We start from the raw sequence: 9,049 nt of genomic DNA, 5'->3' as shown, positions 1-9,049 counted from the left end.
ATATGCATATATATGTACAGCTCTATGTAGGTAGTTGAAGAAAAGCTGTTAATTTGCTGACAGTTGTGAAATAATTTTTTCTACTCTGCATGTGAGAAAAGAGGATACTGGAATATGAAATGATATGTGATACTACAAAAAGAAAAGCAAGCAAAAATGAAGATGCTGTTTCACCTAGAAGTGAAGGCTAGAATGTAGACAATATTACAAATGTGTTATTGCATGAAAATCAGTCAACATAAAACGGGCATATTCATACCTAAATTGGAATTAAAATGACTTTACGTAGAGTTTAGATATGAACATTTCAGAAAACAGGTCAGGCAACTTATCAAGAATCCTATCACCTACACAACCACCACCACCCCCATTAGTCTCATTGTCTGTTTAGAGGCAGAAAATTCTTCAGGATCCTAGCCATTAAGCTACTGAGTAGGAGACTGCTGTTCTCCTGCCAGTATCTTTCATCTTAAGAGATGTTAGCCACTTTGATTCCCAACTAGATTTAGGCATCTGCTTTATCAGACCTTTTGTGCTCCTGTGCTTGGTGTATGGATATCCTACAGTTTCCCTTGGAATTATATAGGTTCTTATGGTTTCTATGTTTTCTTATTTATTTTTTTCACTTCCTTAAATATATGAAGACATGTAAAATATGTCTTTCTTTTGTATGTAGTTCTTTGGAGAATGGAAGATTTCTAATTGGGAAATTCTGCATTGTTCTCTGAAAAAAAAAAACAGAGAAAGTACTTACATTATCATTTTAGTATGACTTAATTTTGATGTAAATATCCCCATTGTCTCTACTTGCTGTGCTTGGGTTTGCATTTCTGTATGGTCTTGGAGAACACAAGATGGACATCTTCTGGTTAACTACCAGACACTCAAATCCACAGGGATCAGAATAGGTCAAAAGTCTTCAGTATGTATAGTGTGAATGTCAGGTTGTCAACACCAGTGTTTTACTCAACAGATCTGGTCATAATGTGGAGTACTACTTTCCGATACAACCACAGATTTCCTAAGGCATTCTTTTAGCTACGGGGTAGCATAGACAGTCTGAATCCCTTTGTGACAGTAAGGTGCCTAAATCTGAGGGAGTGAAAATTCACATTAGTAGTCAAAAGTAGATGATATAAATACAGATCATAGTGTTCATATAATATAGTGCAAGGCATACAGGCAGCAGTTGTTTATCACTTCTTATTTCAGTCCTCTTCAGTGAGTTATTCTGTCTGTGCTCAAATTGATCCCACTGAATCAATGCTAACTACATGGAATGCGACACTGGATCAAGATCTGACCACCTCTTTTGTGTTCCAATTTTATTGTTGCTTTTGAGGGATAATGATAATGCTACTACTACTTAAAACTTAAAAAAAAAAAAAGGAAAACAATAGCAAATAGGAAAAGAGAAATCCTGCTTGTTTTGAGGTGCACCCTTTTCCACATTTGCATTCAATTTTTGTTATCAATTGGCTAGAGCTAAACAAATAATTTGATCATGTATTGGGATTATTAAGTAAAATATCTAAATTGTTAACTAAATGTCTAAATCATGTCAATTCCTGTTTTCTAGCTTATTCTTTCAAAATCTGTATCATATCTAGTTTCACTGTCAGTTTAGATATTGTTCCTCCCTCCCAGAAAACACAGAGCTCTCAGTTCATTCCAAGAATAGCTTATCAATGCACATTTCATGTCAAGGCTATAACAGATGAAGTAAAGAATGGTACAGGCTTCAGAGATGTACTTTTCTATAATTTACTGATTTTAATAAGCATCTGTAGGATATATTTTTCCTTAAAACACTTAAAAATACTCACTAGTTCATAAGCAGAACCAAAAAACTGAAATGATTAGCTAGCGTATTATTAAATTAATCAATGTTACTTATATAATTTATTATTTTATTAGCTCTCATTTACAGATTATTATTAAGACAGGACTATAAAATATTCTCATAGAATCTTAGAATCATAGAGTCAAAGAGTAGTTTGGTTTGGAAGGGACTTCAAAATGCATCAAGTTCCAACCCCATCCAACCTGGCTTTCAGCACCTCCAGGGAAGTGGCATCCACAGCTTCCCTGGGCAGTCTGTGCTAGCACCTTACTGCCCTTACTCCTAACATCTAAGCTATTCAAGTCTCCCTTGTTTTGACTTCCAGAAAGTGATTAATGTAAATGGAGAATTTTTTTGTGAAAGTTTGGCTAAGATGCAGGAAACCATAGCAAAAATAATGCTACTAAGCAGTTCTCCATGGAAAGGCTTTTGTGGACATACTCATAAGATTATCCTTTCTCTAGATGCAACTTATATCTATGTTCATTAAACACTTTCAAAGATTGGGGAGAAAAAAAAAAAGTCTTGAAATGAACTTTAAACAGAATTCAATATATGTATAAAAGTTTCAGTATTAGACATATGAGATTATACTTTCTTCTTACTATGTAATTTTTTTTGTATAAAACTCACTCCAAATATGTCTTCCTGTGATCTTCGCCCTGCTCAGGTCAAATCTTGATTCATTAAATGAGAAATCCTTTACAGAGCTTTTGTACTGGGATAAATTTCCCTGATATTCATAGAGTATATAGAGTAGTGAGAATTGTGTTAAAATGGATTGGGAATACGATGTCATTCATTGAAATATGTCAGGTCAGCTGCACGCTTAAGTACTGTGTGACTTTGGCCAGTTGATAAAATTGGGAGATTTGCTTCAAATAATGCATGGAAGAGTACCACTATGCTACTCTTCATTTAAGATTGTTAGAAGAAAAGTCAGAAAGACATTTAGAGAAAAATTTACTAATATAGATGATGTATAGTTTGATTCTTCAGAGCATCTGACTAGGATTCAGGTTCATGCAACCTATTGTAGGGAATTTAATTTAACATGGGGTTTGAACTAAACAATCTCCAGAGGCCCATTCCAACCCCATGATTCTGTGTTTCATATATGCAAGAAGAGGGTTATTTGGGATTTAACTCTTTTTTATTAAGCTTACTCTTCTTTAACTACTGTTGGTCACTATGGGACCAAGAGATAACTGATAGGAAAACATGTTTTGCAAGTGGGGTGGATTACTCTGCAGAAAGCCTGAGTAAAGGCAGCAGTTAAGGACTAAGGTTTGGTTTATATTTATGTCTGAGATCTTCCAGAGAGGTGAAAGAAACAATTCAATCAGATCAAGTCTCAGATGCTAAAATACTGCTGTGTCACAGAATCACAAAATCGTAGGGGTTGGAAGAGACCTCCAGAGATCATCAAGTCCAACCCTTGCCAAAGCAGGTTCCCTACACCAGGTCACACAAGTAGGTGTCCTGGCGGGTCTTGAATATCTCCAGAGAAGGAGACTCCACAACCTCCCTGGGCAGCCTGTTCCAGTTTCCTCACTGTAAAGAAGTTCTTACGCACATTCGTGCGAAACTTCCTATGCTCCAGTTTCTGGCCATTTCCCCTTGTCCTGTCTCCACACACTGCTGAAAAGAGACTGGCCTCACCACTTTGCCGTCCACACCTTAGATATTTATAGACCTGGATCAGGTCCCCTCTCAGTCTTCTTTTCTCAAGGCTAAACAGACCCAGTTCACTTAGCCTTTCTTCATAGGGGAGATGCTTCAGGCCCTTCACCATCTTTGTGGCCCTCTGCTGGACTCTTTCCAAGAGATCCCTGTCTTTTTGTACTGGGGAGCCCAGAACTGGATACAGTACTCCAGATGAGGCCTTACCAGGGCAGAGTAGAGGGAGAGAATCACCTCTGTCAACCTGCTGGCCACGCTCTTTTTAATGCACCCCAGATTGCCATTGGCCTTTTTGGCCACAAGGGCACACTGCTGGCTTATGGCCAACCTGTCGTCCACCAGGACGCCCAGGTCCCTCTCTGCAGAGCTCCTCTCCAGCAGCTCATCCCCCAACCTGTATTGGTGCATGCAATTATTCTTCCCCAGATGCAAGACTCTACACTTGCTTTTGTTAAACCTCATCTGGTTTCTTACTGCCCAGCTCTCCAGCCTGTCCAGGTCTTGCTGAATGGCAGCACAGCCTTCAGGTGTGTCAGCCAATCCTCCCAACTTCGTATTCTCAGCAAACTTGCTGAGGGTGGCCACTATCCCCTCATCCAGATCATTAATGAAGATGTTGAACAAGACGGACGCAGCACTGACCCCTGAGGAACGCTGCTAGTTACAGGTCTCCAACAGGACTTTGCACCGCCAACAGTGACCCTCTGTGCTCTGCCAGTCAGCCAGTTCTCAACCTCACTGTCCACTCATCTATCCCATACTTCCTCAGCTTTGTTATAAGGATGTCGTGGGAGACAGTATCAAACACCTTGCTGAAATCAAGGTAGACTACATCCACTGCTCTCCCCCCATCCACCCAGCCGGTGACAACATCATAGAAGGCTACCAGGTTGGTCAAGCATCACCTTCCCCTTGGTGAACCCATGCTGACTACTCCTGATAACCTCCTTCTCTTCCAGTTGTCTGGAGATGGCATCCAGCACAAGCTGTTCCATCACCTTTCCAGGGACAGAGGTGAGGCTGACTGGCCTGTAATTACCTGGATCTTCCTTCTTGCCCTTTTTGAAGACTGGAATGACGTTGGCTAACCTCCAGTCTTCAGGCACCTCCCCCATTCTCCAAGACCTCTCAAAGATGACAGAGTGCGGTTCAGCAATCACCTCCGCCAGCTCCCTCAGCACCCGTGGATGCATCCCATCGGGTCCCATGGATTTATGAACACTGGTGTTGCCTAGGCGCTCTCGGACCACCTCTTCCCTGACTAAAGGGAAGTCTTCCATTCTCCAGACCCTCTCATTAACCTCCAGGGTCCGGAATTCCTGAGGGAGAGCTTTTTCACTGAAGACGGAAGTAAAGAAGGCATTGAATGTCAGATTCATATAGAAATAGAACACAGAATTATTTTAAGGATGTCACTAAAAATGAGAACAATCTTCTTAGTTGAAAGTTAAATTTATTTACTTAGAATGTTTTTCATAGAATGATATATCTAGTACATTAGCTTATTAGTGGCTTTATTTCCTTTCTAGAGTTATTGTGGTTATTGTGCCACAAAGTTCAGGATGTCCCTGAAAATTTCATGAGTGAGAGAAGCCTAGTATATCTCCTCATCTTCCCATGTTACTGAGCTACAGTGTTTAAAAGATACATTATCATGTAGTGTTCTATCCCACATCCAATACTTCTCAGTTGGCACAACCCATTTCTGTGTTATCAGATTACCACTTCTATGATTTCACATCTGTACCTTGAGAAATTTGTTTCCTGTTATTATTTTGGCCTTGTGATGATCTAATTTTCATAAGTGTTCAATTTTCATTATGTTCAAGTTGGCAGTATCTAATGTAACTACTATCTCCAGCTCCATGACCCTGTACCAACAGCAGTACAGCTGACAGTGCCACATCACCCACTGGCAATAAAAATGTGCCTCCTTCACCATAATTTTAACTGTCTCCACAGCAACTGACAGCTCAGCTGGATTTCCCAGAAGTAGATCTTTCATGTTGAAGGCTTAATTTCAAGGCTTAATTTTAAATTCTAATTCTAAGATGTGTGCATTGCCCACATCTAATTCCATTTGTGCCTTCCCTGCAGTCTAAAGAAATTTCATCTTCTCTCAGCTCTCTCTCCTGTCTTCTGACATAATTGCCATAGCTAGTGCCCCAGTAGATTTTGAGGAGCACGCAACAAAACATAACAAAAAACTAATACATTTTTCTCTTATTTAACTCCCATCTTCAATCCATACAATCACATATAACTGAGTACAGGCAAAGTCTGAATCAACGTCCTGAAAAGACAGGAATAAAATGTGACGTAACTGGATGGTCTACTCCAAGAAAAGTATACAGAAAATATTTTTCATAAAATAAAATCTGAATCTCCCTGTTTTACACATTAAAGTATCCTGATTTATTTAATCTCTTTAAAGATTAAGCACAGAAGCTTTTCCTTATATCTATTGATTGTGGTCTTTCTTCTATATACATTTTTTGTTGCATATACCATACTGTTAAAATTGTCATACTGGTGTTGTTCATTGTAAGGTTACATAGCAAATCATTTTTGATAGTTTCCTATAATTACAAATCCTAAATTAAGTTTTATTCTGAACAGCTACTTGACAGAAGGGTTTAAATTGACTATTAATACTAATGAAAGTTATAAGAGTCCAGGGTTATATATCTCTCTTTTTAGGATTGTTCCCTCTTGCCTTGCACGTGCAGTACTTTGCAAATAGTAACTGGGAATTTCATCTATATTTTTTTTCTTTTTTTTCCTTTTTTTTTTTTTTCTTTTCTGTCTTTTTTTTTTTTCTGAATGACTCAATGTCGTGAAATCTTTATGTAACTCTTCAAAGTCAGCTTTTATTCTTCACATTCCTGATAATTTTTTTATCATCAGACTCTGTTCATCTTTTTTCAAGCATTAGAAGTGAAATTCAATGTCATGAGAACTGAGAGATATTGTTGATATCTCCATGTTGTAAATACTGATCATTTATTTCTAACGTGTATTTACATGTTACATGCTATGTTCTAGAGTACTTCAGAATACAGTGCAAGTTACATGAAAAGAACAACCAGAGATTTTTGAAGAATTATGAGCTCACTGTTTTCTAGAATAATTGGATGTTGCCAGACATCTTATACTACCAAGAGAAATTCATCATTCAGAACTATCTTTGTTGAAAGGAAAGACTGATCTCATTCTAGTTATGAGTCCTAAAACCTGCATAAGTAATGAAAGCCTTTATGAAAAACCCGGAACTACACACTAAGTGCCACAGTAAATAAACTGAAATATAGTTTTTAGATGACCAGTGAAAAGGATCTGTTATGGTTATATAAGTAAGCACAAAAAGAAATAAGTGGAGTTGCTATACTGTGTTATCAGCATATTACAAGAAAAGCCCCTTTCCTAGAAATACAGATATTAAGTTCATTTTAGGGATACCTTTTATTTCAGATCAGAAAAGTCAGGAATTTGGAACATCATTCTTACAGACGTGAAGATCAGAGAGGGAGTTTTCCAGAGATATCACAGTGAGGACGTCTGTTGGACTAAAGATGTATAAGCACAATCTTCAAGCCAACAACTTTTTTGAAGATAAATGCATTTACTGATAAGGTATGCACTATTAATTCAGACAAGTACTTCTTAAAACTCACATATCATTCATTTTCAAAATAAATCCAAATAGCATTTTTCCTTTCAGGTGAGCAGCAGAGCTTTTATAACAGTGCTATCAATCTGAGAGGGAGAAGTCACGACTTCTATTTTGGGATCTGTGAGAATGAACGCATGGCTATCAGGACATAAATGTACCATTTCTGGTTGTACAAAAATAGGAGAAAGAAATATACATCATATGTAAAGTTTGTTTTGAATTTCCATATTTAGATGATGAACTGGATTTAAAAGCAAAAGAGATTGTAACTGTGAAAAATTGCAGACTAATAGATTTGTGAACCTCAGTGTCATAAATGAAAATGTAACTTTGCTTACCTGGAGCTTTCCTTTCTTTTAGTAATTAAAGTCCTCAGATCAGAATGCTCTAGAAATGAAATATATAAATATAGAAACATGGAGATTTATGTCACTGTGGTATATTATCATGCTGTGAAGTACTAGAAATCATTTTGACTTTTTTCCTTAGTGCATATATTTGAAACAATCTATTACTTAGGAAGGTAACATTGGATTAACTTGCTTCTGAAAGTTGGCAGATAATGAAGATTTGTGGAATGAGATAGGGTATCACTTTTTTATGTGGCTTCTTGTGGCCAAACTCTTGCTTGTTAAGTTGCTTCTTAACAGGTAAAGAGAAAATTCAGAAGTGTGACTTAAGGTCACGAGTGGGGGGTTATTTTCTTTAATCTTTTTGCTTTTGTATTGAAAAAGAATCTTCTATAAATTATAACCATTAAATATGTATAAAATGTGCTGGATTCTTTTTTAGTCTTCAAGAATTAGAACTAGAAGATGTACTAAACTGTCAACCATTCTTAGATTTACTTTCTCTGCTCTCATTTTCCCTATCCCCAGCTAAACTCAGATATTTTATTACAATATCCAATTATGCCATGTTTTGGTTGCTGAAGTTTCTATGATATGATTTAAATATATGGCTGGGTTTTTTTTGGCTGAACTTCCACCTTCTAGCCTCACCTCATAATGCAATGTGTTAAGCTGTGGGTTTTGTTAGCAAATCTTAATGGCAGGCTGCTTTCAGTGTGTTTTTTGTGACCACACTTGAAATGCCAATAAAAAGTAATGATTCCCACAAGATGAGGATATAAAAGATGAAAAATTCAATCTCTACCTCATAGTCTTTTAACCACAACATTATTTCAATCAAGGACAATATGTGCCATAAAACTTAGTACTTTTCAAGTGTTTCCCCAAGTAATTCTGAGAGATGGGACAGACAAAATCCTTTCACTTGGTCACCATTTAGTAGAGATTTTTAAAGACCTGTGCATATTATAGGAAAACAGTAAAGACAGGACTAATCAATGTAGATATTGGAGCAATGAGGAAGGTCATCTAGTTTCTAGGTGGACCTTCCTCAACAGTGTTTCAGCACAAACCAGTTGAAAAGCTACTATGCTTAATACACTAAAAAATAACTGCCATACCTTGACTATATCCTACTGTAGCAGTCAGGGGTGGATCTTAGGATAACTCAGAAAGATTTATCTTGAAGAAGACTAGCTAAAGCAGTTTAAAATAGTCAGAGAGCAAGATACTTATTAAGCACTAATTTTACTATTTTTACTATTGTAAAATTAATGCTTGAGCTTATTATGTAGCCCGCTCTAAACATTTGTTTCCTTTTTTTCTCTTTCTTTTTCTTTCTCTCTTTCTTTTTCTTTCTTCTCTTTCTTTTCTTTTCTTTTCTTTTCTTTTCTTTTCTTTTCTTTTCTTTTCTTTTCTTTTCTTTTCTTTTCTTTTCTTTTCTTTTCTTTTCTTTTCTTTTTCTTTTCTTTTCTTTTCTTTTCTTTTTCTTTTCTTTTC

Source organism: Meleagris gallopavo, chromosome 1 (genome assembly GCF_000146605.3).
Source record: "Meleagris gallopavo isolate NT-WF06-2002-E0010 breed Aviagen turkey brand Nicholas breeding stock chromosome 1, Turkey_5.1, whole genome shotgun sequence".
NCBI classification, from domain to species: domain Eukaryota; kingdom Metazoa; phylum Chordata; class Aves; order Galliformes; family Phasianidae; genus Meleagris; species Meleagris gallopavo.
Note: the sequence above shows the minus strand (reverse complement) of the source record.